The sequence below is a fragment of the Coenobita brevimanus genome, chromosome 16, assembly GCF_032717465.1.
Source record: "Coenobita brevimanus isolate Jiangsu-jjx chromosome 16, ASM3271746v2, whole genome shotgun sequence".
NCBI lineage: Eukaryota > Metazoa > Arthropoda > Malacostraca > Decapoda > Coenobitidae > Coenobita > Coenobita brevimanus.
This window is the reverse complement of record NC_136969.1, coordinates 14,127,236-14,142,235: the sequence shown is the minus strand read 5'-3', so window position 1 is coordinate 14,142,235 and position 15,000 is coordinate 14,127,236. Positions and strand designations below refer to the sequence as shown.

Here is a 15,000-nt window from a genome sequence, read left to right as displayed (position 1 = left end):
CCACGTCTGTATCATGGAGCGGGACGCCTTCACGTGGTGACACTGATATAACCACATTGATCCACTGCCCGGCTATGCAAATGTCCCTCAACTTGCATACCTAGCCACTTCCCCATCAACTTCTGTATCACCTTCCTTCCTTATCCACTGCCTGGCTATACAGGTACAAACGTCCCTCAACTCCCTCCCCATCCCCTAAAAGGACGATGGTGGACTGCAGGAGGAGAACAACTTCAGCCTGCAGTCCACTGGGTTTACGTTTAGATGAATCATGGGATATAACAACAACAACAACAAGCAAAATTACTACCATTACTACTACTGCTACTACTACTACTACTACTACTACTACTGTTGCTACTATTAATAATGCTATTACTTTACTGCTACGACTACTGCTACTACTACTACTGCTACTACTACTACTATTGCCTCATTATTACTACTACTGCTGCTACTACTCCCACTATTACTATTGCCACCACCACAACAACTACCACTACTGCTATTACTTTAGTACTACTACTACTGCTACTACTACTACCACTACCATTACTACTACTACTACTACTACTACTACTACTACCATCACCACTACTACTACCTCTGCTACTACTACTACTACCACCACTGCTACCACTACTACTACTACTACCACTACTACTACTACTACTGCTACTAACCTTTGGGAACACCGTCAAGCCTCACACCCTGTGTTAAATCCAGCGTTAAGGCGATCAGAGGATTACGTTGAGGAAATCAGGATTATCGCCATTATGACTGCTTTTTCCACCGTTACCTTTGATCCGCACTCCCTAACACCTTTTCCTTAGTGATTTATTTTTGGATATGGTTGGTTAATATCCTTCTGTACTTTATTTATGCAGAGTATGGCGATATTAGAAGAGTTTACGTAGCACAGAATAAGATGGTAAGGTGTAAGAAGCAAAATAAATCGCTCAGGAAGAGGTGTTAGGGAGCTTCCTTTCATTCACTCCTTTATTTTTCTATCCTTTTCATTCACTCCTTCATTTCTCTGACCTAACAATACCAAGGCTCTACATCCTATCCATAGCACTTCTTCGTGACTAGGATCATATTCTAGTGCTGAGCTATTGTTACAGTTCAGGATTCTAGATGGAAAGATGGCAATTTTAGGCCAAGTTAGAAAAAGATCTATGGTCTCTCTCTCTCTCTCTCTCTCTCTCTCCACACACAGACACACACACACACACACACACACACACACACACACACACACACACACACACACACACACACACACACACACACACACACACACACACACAGATCACACAGACAGACAGACGGATACACACACTATTTTTTTTAATGCCAGGAAGGAACCAAAGGCCACGAGCCAGCAAACTGTTCCTTCCAAGAGAAAAACAAAATACAAGAGAGAGCCAAGTTCAAGATCCGATCATTTCGAGATGCCTGGACACACTGCGCTTGAAAGACTGGAGGTCATAGGAAGCAGGAAATACAGACAGAGGGAGACAGTTCCAGAGTTGACCTGTTGCACAGATGAAGGACTGGGAGTAACGGTTAACTCTTGCATCAGAGAGTTGGACATAAAAAGGATGAGAGTTTGTTGCTAGACGGGTGCTACACGCCCGTCGTAGAGGTGGAGGGATGCAAACAGACAATTCAGAGGAGCAGTGACCATTGAAGTAGCGATAGAAAAGAGATAAAGATGTACACACATCTCTCTCTTTCTCTCCACACACACACACACACACACACACACACACACACACACACACACACACAGTATAGCAACAATTTCAGCCACCTTGCTAATGCTAGCGATTCGTACAGGCATGGGCAAAAGTTCGTAGACAAATTCCTTCCAGTACCGGTATTGCATCTTCCCTTCCATGTTTCTCATTTCTCCTTCTCATACTTCCTTCTCATACTGTCTTGCTCCGTGCTTCACACTGCCAGCACATCACATCAATTCACTCAGCACTCAGAACCGCCACGAGAGAAAATGCTGGCAAATTTTTGTGCTTATGATGTAGAAACACACTGAGGTGGTTTGGCCATGTGAAGTGGATGGAGAGCGAGAGACTGACGAGGAGAGTGTATGTGGGTGAGGTGGAGGGGGGGAGAGGGAGGGGGAGGCCAAGGATTAGATGGAGGGATGGAGTGGAGATGTATATGAGAGAGGGGGGTGTGAGCTGGGAGCAGGGCAGTGAAACGACGAGGGACAGGGGGACATGGAGGCGATTTGTTTGTGGCGACCCCTTACGGGATTAAGGCGTCTGGCAATAGACAGATAGATAGGATGTAGAACACTTTACCTGACACCTAGACAGAAAATAATAAATAAAGAGTTGCAATATGGAGTGGGTGAACAGAATGTGTGGGTGAGGTAGGGCGTGAAGGGATGTGTGTATGTATGTATGTATGTATGTGTGTGTGTGTGTGTGTGTGTGTGTGTGTGTGTGTGTGTGTGTGTGTGTGTGTGTGTGTGTGTGTGTGTGTGTGTGTGTGAAGCGAAGTGTGAAAAGGTAGTGAAGGGAAGTGGAGTGAAGCTGACACCTGGGACAGCGTGAGGTAGGGTGAGGCAGGGGTAAAGGTGTGGTAGGGTGAGGCAGGGGTAAAGGTGTGGTAGGGTGAGGCAGGGGTAAAGGTGTGGTAGGGTGAGGCAGGGGTAAAGGTGTGGTAGGGTGAGGCAGGGGTAAAGGTGTGGTAGGGTGAGGCAGGGGTAAAGGTGTGGTAGGGTGAGGCAGGGGTAAAGGTGTGGTAGGGTGAGGCAGGGGTAGAGGTGGTAGGATGAGGCAAGGAGAGGCAGGGGTAGAAGTGGTAGGGTGAGGTAGGGGTAGAGGTGGTAGGGTGAGGCATGGTGAGGCAGGGGTAGAGGTGGTAGGGTGAGGTTGGGGTAGAGGTGGTACGGTGAGCAGGGTGAGGCAGGGGTAGAGGTGGTAGAGTGAGGCAGGGTGAGGTAGGGGTAGAGGTGCTAGGGTGAGGCAGGGGTAGAGGTGGTAGGGTGGGTGGTAGGGTGAGACAGGGGTAGAGGTGGTAGGGTGAGGCAGGGTGAGGCAGTTGTAGAGGTGGTAGGGTAAGGCAGGGATAGAGGTGGCATGGTGAGGCGAGGGTAGAGGTGGTAGGGTAAGGCAGGGTGAGGCAGGGGTAGAAGTGGTAGGGTGAGACAGGATTAGGCAGGGGTAGAGGTGGCAGGGTGAGGCAGGATGAGGCAGGGGTAGAGGTGGCAAGGTGAGGAGAGGTCGAGGTGGTAGGGTAAGGCAGGGTGAGGCAGGGGTAGAGGTGGTAGAGTGAGGCAGGGTAAGGTAAGGGTAGAGGTGTGGTAAGGTGAGGCAGGGGTAGAGGTGGTACGGTGAGGCAGGGTGAGGAAGGGGTAGAGGTGGTAGGGTGTGGCAGGGAGAGCAGGGATAGAGGTGGCAAGGTGAGGCAGGGTAGAAGTGGCAGGGTGGGGCAGGGGTAGGGGTAGTAGGGTTGGTGGTAGGGAGAGGCAGGGGTATAGGTGGTAGGGTTGGTGGTAGGAGTAGAGGTGGTAGGGTGAGGCAGGGGTAGAGGTGGTAGGGTGAGGCAGGGGTAGAGGTGGTAGGGTTGGTGGTAGGAGTAGAGGTGGTAGGGTGAGGCAGGGGTAGAGGTGGTAGGGTAAGGCAGGTGTAGAGGTGGCAGGGTGAGGCAGGAGTAAAAGTGATAGGGTGAAGCAGGGTGAGGCAGGGTGAGGCAGAGGAGGAGGTGGCAGGGTGAGGCGGGGGTGGAGGTGGTAGGGTGAGGCAGGGGTGGAGGTGGTAGGGTGAGGCAGGAGTAGAGGTGGTAGGGTAAGGCAGGGTGAGGCAGGGGTAGAGGTGTGGTAAGGTGAGGCAGGGGTAGAGGTGGTAGGGTGTGGCAGGGTGAGGCAGGGGTAGAGGTGGTAGTGTGTGGCAGGTGAGGCAAGGTGAGGCAGGGGTAGAGGTGGCAGGGTGAGGCAGAGGTTGAGGTGGTAGGGTTGGTGGTAGGGTGATGCAGGGGTAGAGGTGGGAGGGTGAGGCAGGGTGATGCAGGGATAGAGGTGGTAGGGTGAGGCAGGGGTAGAAGTTGTAGAGTGAGGCAGGGTGAGGCAGGGCTAGAGGTGGCACGGTGAGGCAGGGGTAGAGGTGGTAGGGTGAGGCAGGGTGAGGCAGGGGTAGAGGTGGCACGGTGAGGCAGGGTGAGGCAGGGGTAGAGGTGGTAGGGTGGGCGGCAGGGTGAGGCAGGAGTAGAGGTGGTAGGGTGGGTGGCAGGGTGAGGCAGGAGTAGAGGTGGTAGGGTGACGCAAGGGTAGAGGTGGTAGGGAGAGGCAGGGGTAGAGGTGTGGTAAGATTTGGCAGGGGTAGAGGTGGTAGGGTGTGGCAGGGTGATGCAGGGGTAGAGGTGGTAGGGTGAGGCAAGGGTAGAGGTGGTAGGGTGAGGCAGGGTGAGGCAGGGGTAGAGGTGGCAAGGTGAGGCAGGGTGAGGCAGGGGTAGAGGTGGTAGGGTGGGTGGCAGGGTGAGGCAGGAGTAGAGGTGGTAGGGTGAGGCAGGGGTGGAGGTGGTAGGGTGAGGCAGGAGTAGAGGTGGTAGGGTAAGGCAGGGTGAGGCAGGGGTAGAGGTGTGGTAAGGTGAGGCAGGGGTAGAGGTTGTAGAGTGTGGCAGGGTGAGGCAGGGGTAGAGGTGGTAGGGTGAGGCAGGGGTAGAGGTGGTAGGGTGTGGCAGGGTGAGGCAAGGTGAGGCAGGGGTAGAGGTGGCAGGGTGAGGCAAGGTGAGGCAGGGGTAGAGGTGGCAGGGTGAGGCAGAGGTTGAGGTGGTAGGGTTGGTGGTAGGGTGAGGCAGGGTGATGCAGGGGTAGAGGTGGGAGGGAGAGGCAGGGTGATGCAGGGGTAGAGGTGGTAGGGTGAGGCAGGGGTAGAAGTTGTAGTGTGAGGCAGGGTGAGGCAGGGCTAGAGGTGGCACGGTGAGGCAAGGGTAGAGGTGGTAGGGTGAGGCAGGGTAAGGCAGGGGTAGAGGTGGCACGGTGAGGCAGGGTGAGGCAGGGGTAGAGGTGGTAGGGTGGGTGGCAGGGTGAGGCAGGAGTAGAGGTGGTAGGGTGGGTGGTAGGGTGAGGCAGGAGTAGAGGTGGTAGGGTGAGGCAGGGTGAGGCAGGAACAGAGGTGGCAGGGTGAGGCGGGGGTAGAGGTGTTAGGGTGAGGTAGTGTGAGGCAGGGGTAGAGGTGGTAGGGTGAGGCAGGGTGAGGCAGGGGTAGAGGTGTGGTAAGATTTGGCAGGGGTAGAGGTGGCAGGGTGTGGCAGGGTGAGGCAGGGGTAGAGGTGGTAGGGTGAGGCATGGTGAGGCAGGGGTAGAGGTGGCAAGGTGAGGCAGGGTGAGGCAGGGGTAGAGGTGGTAGGGTGGGTGGCAGGGTGAGGCAGGAGTAGAGGTGGTAGGGTGAGGCAGGGGTGGAGGTGGTAGGGTGAGGCAGGAGTAAAGGTGGTAGGGTAAGGCAGGGTGAGGCAGGGGTAGAGGTGTGGTAAGGTGAGGCAGGGGTAGAGGTTGTAGGGTGTGGCAGGGTGTGGCAGGGGTAGAGGTGGTATTGTGTGGCAGGATGAGGCAAGGGTACAGGTGGCAAGGTGAGGCAGGGGTAGAGGTGGCAGGGTGAGGCAGAGGTTGAGGTGGTAGGGTTGGTGGTAGGGTGAGGCAGGGTGATGCAGGGGTAGAGGTGGGAGGGTGAGGCAGGGTGATGCAGGGGTAGAGGTGGTAGGGTGAGGCAGGGGTAGAAGTTGTAGTGTGAGGCATGGTGAGGCAGGGCTAGAGGTGGCAGGGTGAGGCAAGGGTAGAGGTGGTAGGGTGAGGCAGGGGTAGAGGTTGTAGGGTGTGGCAGGGTGAGGCAGGGGTAGAGGTGGTATTGTGTGGCAGGGTGAGGCAAGGGTACAGGTGGCAAGGTGAGGCAGGCGTAGAGGTGGCAGGGTGAGGCAGAGGTTGAGGTGGTAGGGTTGGTGGTAGGGTGAGGCAGGGTGATGCAGGGGTAGAGGTGGGAGGGTGAGGCAGGGTGATGCAGGGGTAGAGGTGGTAGGGTGAGGCAGGGGTAGAAGTTGTAGTGTGAGGCATGGTGAGGCAGGGATAGAGGTGGCACGGTGAGGCAGGGTGAGGCAGGGGTAGAGGTGGTAGGGTGGGTGGCAGGGTGAGGCAGGAGTAGAGGTGGTAGGGTGGGTGGCAGGGTGAGGCAGGAGTAGAGGTGGTAGGGTGAGGCAGGGTGAGGCAGGAACAGAGGTGGCAGGGTGAGGCGGGGGTAGAGGTGTTAGGGTGAGGTAGTGTGAGGCAGGGGTAGAGGTGGTAGGGTGAGGCAGGGTGAGGCATGGTGAGGCAGGGGTAGAGGTGTGGTAAGATTTGGCAGGGGTAGAGGTGGTAGGGTGTGGCAGGGTGAGGCAGAGGTAGAGGTGGTAGGGTGAGGCAAGGGTAGAGGTGGTAGGGTGAGGCAAGGGTAGAGGTGGTAGGGTGAGGCAGGGTGAGGCAGGGGTAGAGGTGGCAAGGTGAAGCAGGGTGAGGCAGGGGTAGAGGTGGTAGGGTGGGTGGCAGGGTGAGGCAGGAGTAGAGGTGGTAGGGTGAGGCAGGGGTGGAGGTGGTAGGGTGAGGCAGGAGTAGAGGTGGTAGGGTAAGGCAGGGTGAGGCAAGGGTAGAGGTGTGGAAAGGTGAGGCAGGGGTAGAGGTTGTAGGGTGTGGCAGGGTGAGGCAGCGGTAGAGGTGGTAGGGTGTGGTAGGGTGAGGCAAGGGTACAGGTGGCAAGGTGAGGCAGGGGTAGAGGTGGCAGGGTGAGGCAGAGGTTGAGGTGGTAGGGTTGGTGGTAGGGTGAGGCAGGGTGATGCAGGGGTAGAGGTGGGAGGGTGAGGCAGGGGTAGAAGTTGTAGTGTGAGGCAGGGTGAGACAGGGGTAGAGGTGGCACGGTGAGGCAGGGGTAGAGGTGGTAGGGTGAGGCAGGGTGAGGCAGGGGTAGAGGTGGCACGGTGAGGCAGGGTGAGGCAGGGGTAGAGGTGGTAGGGTGGGTGGCAGGGTGAGGCAGGAGTAGAGGTGGTAGGGTGGATGGCAGGGTGAGGCAGGAGTGGAGGTGGTAGGGTGAGGCAGGGTGAGGCAGGAACAGAGGTGGCAGGGTGAGGCGGGGGTAGAGGTGTTAGGGTGAGGCAGGGGTAGAGGTGGTAGGGTGAGGCAGGGTGAGGCAGGGGTAGAGGTGGTAGGGTGTGGCAGGGTGAGGCAGGGGTAGAGGTGGTAGGGTGAGGCAAGGGTAGAGGTGGTAGGGTGAGGCAGGGTGAGGCAGGGGTAGAGGTGGCAAGGTGAGGCAGGTTGAGGCAGGGGTAGAGGTGGTAGGGTGGGTGGCAGGGTGAGGCAGGAGTAGAGGTGGTAGGGTGAGGCAGGGACAGAGGTGGCAGGGTGAGGCGGGGGTAGAGGTGGTTGGGTGAGGCAGGGGTAGAGGTGGTAGGGTGAGGCAGGGTGAGGCAGGGGTTGAGGTGTGGTAAAATTAGGCAGGGGTAGAGGTGGTAGGGTGTGGTAGGGTGAGGCAGGGGTAGAGGTGGTAGGGTGTGGCAGGGTAAGGCAGGGATAGAGGTGGTAGGGTTGGTGGTAGGGTGAGGAAGGGTGAGGCAGGGGTAGAGGTGGAAGGGTGAGGCAGGGTGAGGCGGGGGTAGAGGTGGCACGATGAGGCAGGGGTAGAGGTGGTAGGGTGAGGCAGGGTAGATGTGGTAGGGTAAGGCAGGGATACAGGTGGTATGGTGAGGCAGGGGTAGAAGTGGTATGGTGAGGCAAGGGTAAGGGTGGTAGGGTGAGGCAGGGTGAGGCAGGGGTAGAGATGGCAAGGTGGAGCAGGGTGAGGCAGGGGTAGAGGTGGTAGGGTGAGGCAGGGGTAGATTTGTTAGAGTGAGGCAGTGTGAGGCAGGGGTAGGGGTGTTAGGGTGAGGTAGTGTGAGGCAGGGGTAGAGGTGGTAGGGTGAGGCAGGGTGAGACAGGGGTAGAGGTGGCAGGGTGTGGCAGGGGTAGAGGTGGTAGGATGAGGTAGGGGTAGAGGTGGTAGGGTGAGGCAGAGGTAGAAATGGTAGGGTGAGGCAGGAGCAAAGGTGGCCAGGTGAAGCAGGGGTAGAGGTGGTAGGGTGAGGCAGGGGTGAAGGTGGTAGGGTGAAGCAGGGTGAGGCAGGGGTAGAAGTGAAGGGTGGGTGGCAGGGTGAGCAAGGGTAGAGGTGGTAGGGAGAAGCAGGGGTAGAGGTGGTAGGGTGAGGCAGGGTGAGGCAGGGGTAGAGGTGGTAGGGAGAAGCAAGAGTAGAGGTGTTAGGGTGAGGCAGGGTGAGGCATGGGTAGAGGTGTTAGAGTGAGGCAGTGTGAGGCAGGGGTAGAGGTGGTTGGGTGTGGCAGGGGTAGAGGTGGTAGGATGAGGCAGGGGTAGAGGTGGTAGGGTGAGGCAGGGGTAGAGGTGGTAGGGTGAGGCAGAGGTAGAAGTGGTAGGGTGAGGCAGGGGCAGAGGTGGCCGGGTGAAGCAAGGGTAGAGGTGGTAGGGTGAAGCAGGGTGAGGCAGGGGTGGAGGTGGCACGGTAAGGCAGGGGTAGAGGTGGTAGGGTGAGGCAAGGGTAGAGATGGCAGGGTGAGCCATGGATTGAGGTGGTAGGGTAGGTGACAGAGTGAGGCAGGGGTAGAGGTGGTAGGGTGAGGCAGGGGTAGAGGTGGTAGGGTGAGGCAGGGGTAGAGGTGGTAGGGTGAGGCAGGGGTAGAGGTGGTAAGGTGAGGCAGGGGTAGAGGTGGTAGGCTGAGGCAGGGGTAGAGGTGGTTGGGTGAAGCTGGGGTAGAGGTGGTACGGTGAGGCAGGGGTAGAAATGGATGGGTGTGGCAGGGGTAGAGGTGGTAGGGTGAGGCAGGGTGAGGCAGGGGTAGAGGTGGTAGGGTGTGGCAGGAATAGAGGTGGTAGGGTGAGGCAGGGTGAGGCAGGGGTAGAGGTGGTTGGGTGAGGCAAGGTGAGGCAGGGGTAGACGTGGTAGGGTGATGCAGTGTGAGGCAGGGGTAGAGGTGGTAGGGTGAGGCAGGGGTAGAGTGGTAGGGTGAGGCAGATGTAGAAGTGGTAGGGTGAGGCAGGGGCAAAGGTGGCCGGGTGAAGCAGGGGTAGAGGTGGTTGAGTGAGGCAGGGGTAGTGGTGGTAGGGTGAGGCAGAGGTAGAAGTGGTAGGATGACGCAGGGGCAGAGGTGGCCGGGTGAAGCAGGGGTAGAGGTGGTAGGGTGAAGCAGGGCGAGGCAGGGGTCGAGGTGGCAGGGAGAAGCAAGAGTAGAGGTGGTAGGGTGAGGCAGGGTGAGGCATGGGTAGAGGTGTTAGGGTGAGGCAGTGTGAGGCAGGGGTAGAGGTGGTTGGGTGTGGCAGGGGTAGAGGTGGCCAGGTGAAGCAGGGGTAAAGGTGGTAGGGTGAGGCAGGGGTTGAGGTGGTAGGGTGAGGCAGAGGTAGAAGTGGTAGGGTGAGGCAGGGGCAGAGGTGGCCGGGTGAAGCAAGGGTAGAGGTGGTAGGGTGAAGCAGGGTGAGGCAGGGGTGGAGGTGGTAGGGTGGGGCAAGGGTAGAGGTGGCAGGGTGAGCCATGGATTGAGGTGGTAGGGTGGGTTACAGAGTGAGGCAGGGGTAGAGGTGGTAGGGTGAGGCAGGGGTAGAGGTGGTAGGGTGAGGCAGGGGTAGAGGTGGTAGGGTGAGGCAGGGGTAGAGGTGGTAGGGTGAGGCAGGGGTAGAGGTGGTAGGGTGAGGCAGCGGTAGAGGTGGTACGGTGAGGCAGGGGTAGAAATGGTAGGGTGTGGCAGGGGTAGAGGTGGTAGGGTGAGGCAGGGTGAGGCAGGGGTAGATGTGGTAGGGTGTGGCAGGAATAGAGGTGGTAGGGTGAGGCAGGGGTAGAGGTGGTTGGGTGAGGCAAGGTGAGGCAGGGGTAGAGGTGGTAGGGTGATGCAGTGTGAGGCAGGGGTAGAGGTGGTAGAGGTGGTAGGGTGAGGCAGGGGTAGAGTGGCAGGGTGAGGCAGATGTAGACGTGGTAGGGTGAGGCAGGGGCAAAGGTGGCCGGGTGAAGCAGGGATAGAGGTGGTTGAGTGAGGCAGGGGTAGTGGTGGTAGGGTGAGGCAGAAGTAGAAGTGGTAGGATGAGGCAGGGGCAGAGGTGGCCGGGTGAAGCAGGGGTAGAGGTGGTAGGGTGAAGCAGGGTGAGGCAGGGGTCGAGGTGGTAGGGTGAGGCTGGGGTAGAGGTGGCAGGGTGAGCCATGGATTGAGGCGGTAGGGTGGGTGACAGAGTGAGGCAGGCGTAGAGGTGGTAGGGTGAGGCAGGGTGAGGCAGGGGTAGAGGTGGTAGGGTGAGGCAGGGTGAGGCAGGGGTAGAGGTGGTAGGGTGAGACAGGGGTAGAGGTGGTCGGGTGTAGCAGGGGTAGAGGTGGTAGTGTGAGGTAGGGGTAGAAATGGTAGGTTAAGGCAGGGGTAGAGGTGGTATGGTGAGGCAGGGGTAGAGGTGGTATGGTGAGGCAGGGGTAGAGGTGGTATGGTGAGGCAGGGGTAGAGGTGGTATGGTGAGGCAGGGTGAGGCAGGAATAGAGGTGGTAGGGTGAGGCAGGGTGAGGCAGGGTAGAGGTGGTAGGGTGAGGCAGGGATAGAGGTGGTAGAGGTGGTAGGGTGAGGCAGGGGTAGAGTGGTAGGGTGAGGCAGAGGTAGAAGTGGTAGGGTGAGGCAGGGGTAAAGGTGGCCGGGTGAAGCAGGGGTAGAGGTGGTTGGGTGAGTCAGGGATAGTGGTGGTAGGGTGAGGCAGAGGTAGAAGTGGTAGGGTGAGGCAGGGGCAAAGGTGGCCGGGTGAAGCAGGGGTAGACGTGGTTGAGTGAGGCAGGGGTGGTGGTGGTAGGGTGAGGCAGAGGTAGAAGTGGTAGGGTGAGGCAGGGGCAGAGGTGGCCGGGTGAAGCAGGGGTAGAGGTGGTAAGGTGAAGCAGGGTGAGGCAGCGGTGGAGGTGGCAGGGTAAGGCAGGGGTCGAGGTGGTAGGGAGAGGCAGGGGTAGAGGTGGCAGGGTGAGCCATGGATTGAGGTGGTAGGGTGGGTGACAGAGTGAGGCAGGGGTAGAGGTGGTAGGGTGAGGCAGGGTGAGGCAGGGGTAGAGGTGGTAGGGTGAGACAGGGGTAGAGGTGGTAGGGTGAGACAGGGGTAGAGGTGGTTGGGTTAAGTACGGGTAGAGGTGGTAGGGTGAGGTAGGGGTAGAAATGGTAGGTTAAGGCAGGGGTAGAGGTGGTAGGGTGAGGCAGGGTGAGGCAGGGGTAGAGGTGGTAGGGTGAGGCAGAAATAGAGGTGGTAGGGTGAGGCAGGGTGAGGCAGGAATAGAGGTGGTAGGGTGAGGCAGGGTGAGGCAGGAATAGAGGTGGTAGGGTGAGGCAGGGTAGAGGTGGTAGGGTGAGGCAGGGTGAGGCAGTAGAGGTGGTAGAGGTGGTAGGGTGAGGCAGGGGTAGAAGTGGTAGGGTGAAGCAGGGGTAGAGGTGGTAGGGTGAGGCAGGGGTAGAGGTGGTAGGGTGGGTGGCAGGGTGAGGCAGGGGTAGAGGTGGTAGGGTGACGCAGGATGAGACAGGGGTAGAGGTGGTTGAGTGAGGCAGGGTGAGGCAGGGGTAGAGGTGGTATGGCGAAGCAGGGTGAGACAGGGGTTGAAGTGGTAGGGTGAGCAGGGTGAGGCAGGGGTAGATGTTGTAGGGTGAGGCAGGGTGAGGCAGGGGTAGAGGTGGTAGGGTGAGGCAGGGGTAGAAGTGGTAGGGTGAGGCAGGGTGACAGAGGGAGAGGTAGTAGGGTAAGTAGCCACCACACCTTAGTACCTCGTCACCACACCACACCACACCACACCACACCATTCATCATCAGCTCTTCTCGACTCGCCTCTTCTTCCTCTTCTCTTCCTTCCTCGTCTGGTCTCGTCCTGTCCTCGTTTTTTCCCTTGCCATCCCTTGCCTTCCTTCTCATCTTATCTCTTTTCAAAATTTCTCCTTTCCTTTCACATCTTCTCGTCTGCTTTCATTTCTTCTCGTCTACGTCCATTTCTTGGCTGGTTTCATTTTCTTCTCGCCCCTTCTCTCGTCTTCTCGTCCTTTCTCGCCCCTTCTCGCGTCTTCTCGTCCTTTCTCGCCCCTTCTCGCGTCTTCACGTCTCTTCTCGTCCCTTCTCGCATCTTCCCGCCTCTCCTCGCCCCTTCTAGCGTCTTTTCGCCCCTTCTCGCGCCTTCTCGCGTCTTCTCGTCACTCCTCGCCCCTTCTCGCGTCTTCCCGCCCTTTCTCGCCCCTTCTCGCGTCTTTTCGTCTCTCCTCGCCCCTTCTCGCGTCTTCTCGTCTCTTCTCATCCCCTCTCGCGTCTTCTCGCCTCGTCTCGCATCATCTCGTCTTCCTGTGGCTCTCACCTGTCTCTTATCTCACCTTTGCACCTGCTACCTGACTAACTTCCCCAGGCTTTCTCACAATCTTTTACGTCTTTCTCACCTTTCCCCTCCCTCACACAGACTCTATCTTTCTTTTCCTACGTATCACTTCTCTCTCTCTCACTTCTTGTCCTTTCCTGTCTTCCTATTTTCCTCCTATTTCCTTGGCTTTCTCCTGTCTATGTATCATTCTCCTCTCTTACCTCCTGTTCCTTTCCTTTCATTCTTTTTCCCTCCTATTTCCTTGGTCTTCGGTTGATATTTTCCTATTTCCATGCTGTTCTTCCAGTTTCTCTCTCCAGTTACCTTTCTCCAATTACCGTCCTCCAATTACCTTTCTCCAGTTACCGTTCTCAGGTTACCGTTCTCCAATTACTGTACCGTTCTCTAATTACCTTTCTCCAATTACCTTTCTCCAATTACCGTTCTCCAATTACCTTTGTGCAATTACCTTTTTCCAATTACCTTTGTCTTTGGATCTCTCATTCTGGATCTTTTACTGTTCTTAAGTATCATTCTTCTACTTAACCCTGTGTCCCTATTACTTTACCTACTTGTCTACTTACCTATTATCAGTAATGGATTAGATAGTAATAATAATAATAATAATAATAATAATAATAACAATAATAATAATCTATCTATATCTATATACCTAGGCTGCTTCCTCCAAGGAAAGGAAGGTAGCCGAGACAGGACGACACATTCCCCATTTACTCATCCATTCAAACACATTCATTCACATCTTAGCCCCAAAGGGGAGAACAGACAGATCCTCACCGCACCACACCGCACAAGGGTCAACTGCGCAATGCAATCAGTGACATCCGCAGCAGGGCCCGACAGCAGAACTGGTTTACCCCTGCCACATCATAACAGACCCATCCCCTTACCCGCACCTGACCTGACTAGCTGATCAGACCAAATGCGGGAGAATATCCCCTCAGGGCTGCGTCATCACTTATTCATTCACAATTTCTCTCCATTTATTTCTGTCACGCACAGCCATTCCTTGCTCAACAGACATCCCTCTCGCATCCAGCGCTCTCTTCACACTGTCCATCCATCCTATCCGTGGTCTTCCTCTCAGCCTTACACCTCTCACATCAGATCTAGTTATCTTTTTCATCAATCGCTCATTATCCATTCTCTCCATATGCACAAACCATCGCAACACCCTCTGCTCAACTCTATCAGCCATCTCCGGAACAACTCCAGTTCTGCTTCGCACTTCATCATTCTGCACCCGATCCATACGCATCACTCCACACATACTCCTCAGACACCTCATCTCCAATACATTCAAACTTTTCCTCTCTGCTACACCCATATTCCATGTTTCAGCCCCATATAATGCAGTCGGTACCACAACACCCTCATACAGCCTTCTCTTTACATCCATTCTAAGCGAACGACATCTAAACACTTTTTTCATTCCTCCCAGCACCTTTCCTACTTCATTTATTCTAAACTTCACTTCTGCATCTATTCTTCCATCCACAGCAACATGTGACCCTAGATATTTAAAACACTCTACCTCCTCAAGCAACTCGCCATTCAAAACTATATTCATCCCCCTACCATCTACCAACCTCATACACTTCATCACTTTACTCTTATTCTCATTTACTTTCAATTTCCTCCTTTCACACACCCTTCCAAACTCCTCTACCAACTGTCTCAATCTCTCCTCTGAATCAGCCACCAGTGCAGTATCATCTGCAAACAGCAGCTGCTTCAGATTCCACTCTCCGCCATCAACATTCACCAGACTCAGACCTCCACCTAAAACTCTCGCATTCACCTCCCTTACAACACAATCCATATAAATATTAAACAACCAAGGCGACATCACACATCCCTGTCGCAGCTCCACTCTCACAGGAAACCAATCACTCACAGCATTTCCCACTCTTACACACGCTCTACTATTTACGTAAAAACTTTTCACCCCTTTTAGTAACCTACCATCAAGTCCATACAATCTTAAAACAGTCCACAAAGTCTCCCTATCAATTCTATCATACGCTTTCTCTAAATCCATAAATGCCCAAAACACATCCTTGCCTATCGCTAAATACTTTTCACACACTTGTCTCACCGCAAACACCTGATCCACGCATCCCCTCCCTCTCCTAAAGCCACACAGCTCACCAATCACCCCCTCTGTACCCTCTCTATCTCTCATAATTAACACTCTACCATACACCTTACCTACAACACTCAACAGACTTATACCCCTAAAGCTAAAACATTCATACTTATCACCCTTGCCTTTATACAACGGGATCACACAAGCACTTGCCCAGTCAACTGGCACCATACCTTTCACAAAGCACACATTCAACAATCTTACTGACCAGTCAACAATAGTCACTCCACCACCTTTCAGGCATTCCACAGCACACCCATCCATACCTGCAGCTTTCCCTGTTTTCATCTCCTTTACTGCCTTCTCCACTTCCTCCTTCGTGATCAAAGAATCATTCAACTCTCCCAACACATTTATTCCTTGCACCCTTCCATCCGCCACAATCTCAGCCACCCTTTCCTCCTCTACATTTAACAATCTTTCAAAATACTCTGCCCATCTCTTCCTTACTGCATCCATCT

General features: G+C 55.6%; 1 protein-coding gene across 1 annotated transcript in view; it reads left to right on the top strand.

The window, feature by feature from the left end:
- Positions 1–15,000, top strand: part of LOC145390973 (putative neural-cadherin 2) — a 159,676-nt gene that overhangs the window by 28,949 nt on the left and 115,727 nt on the right. The gene's annotated exons all lie outside the window — the stretch shown is intronic.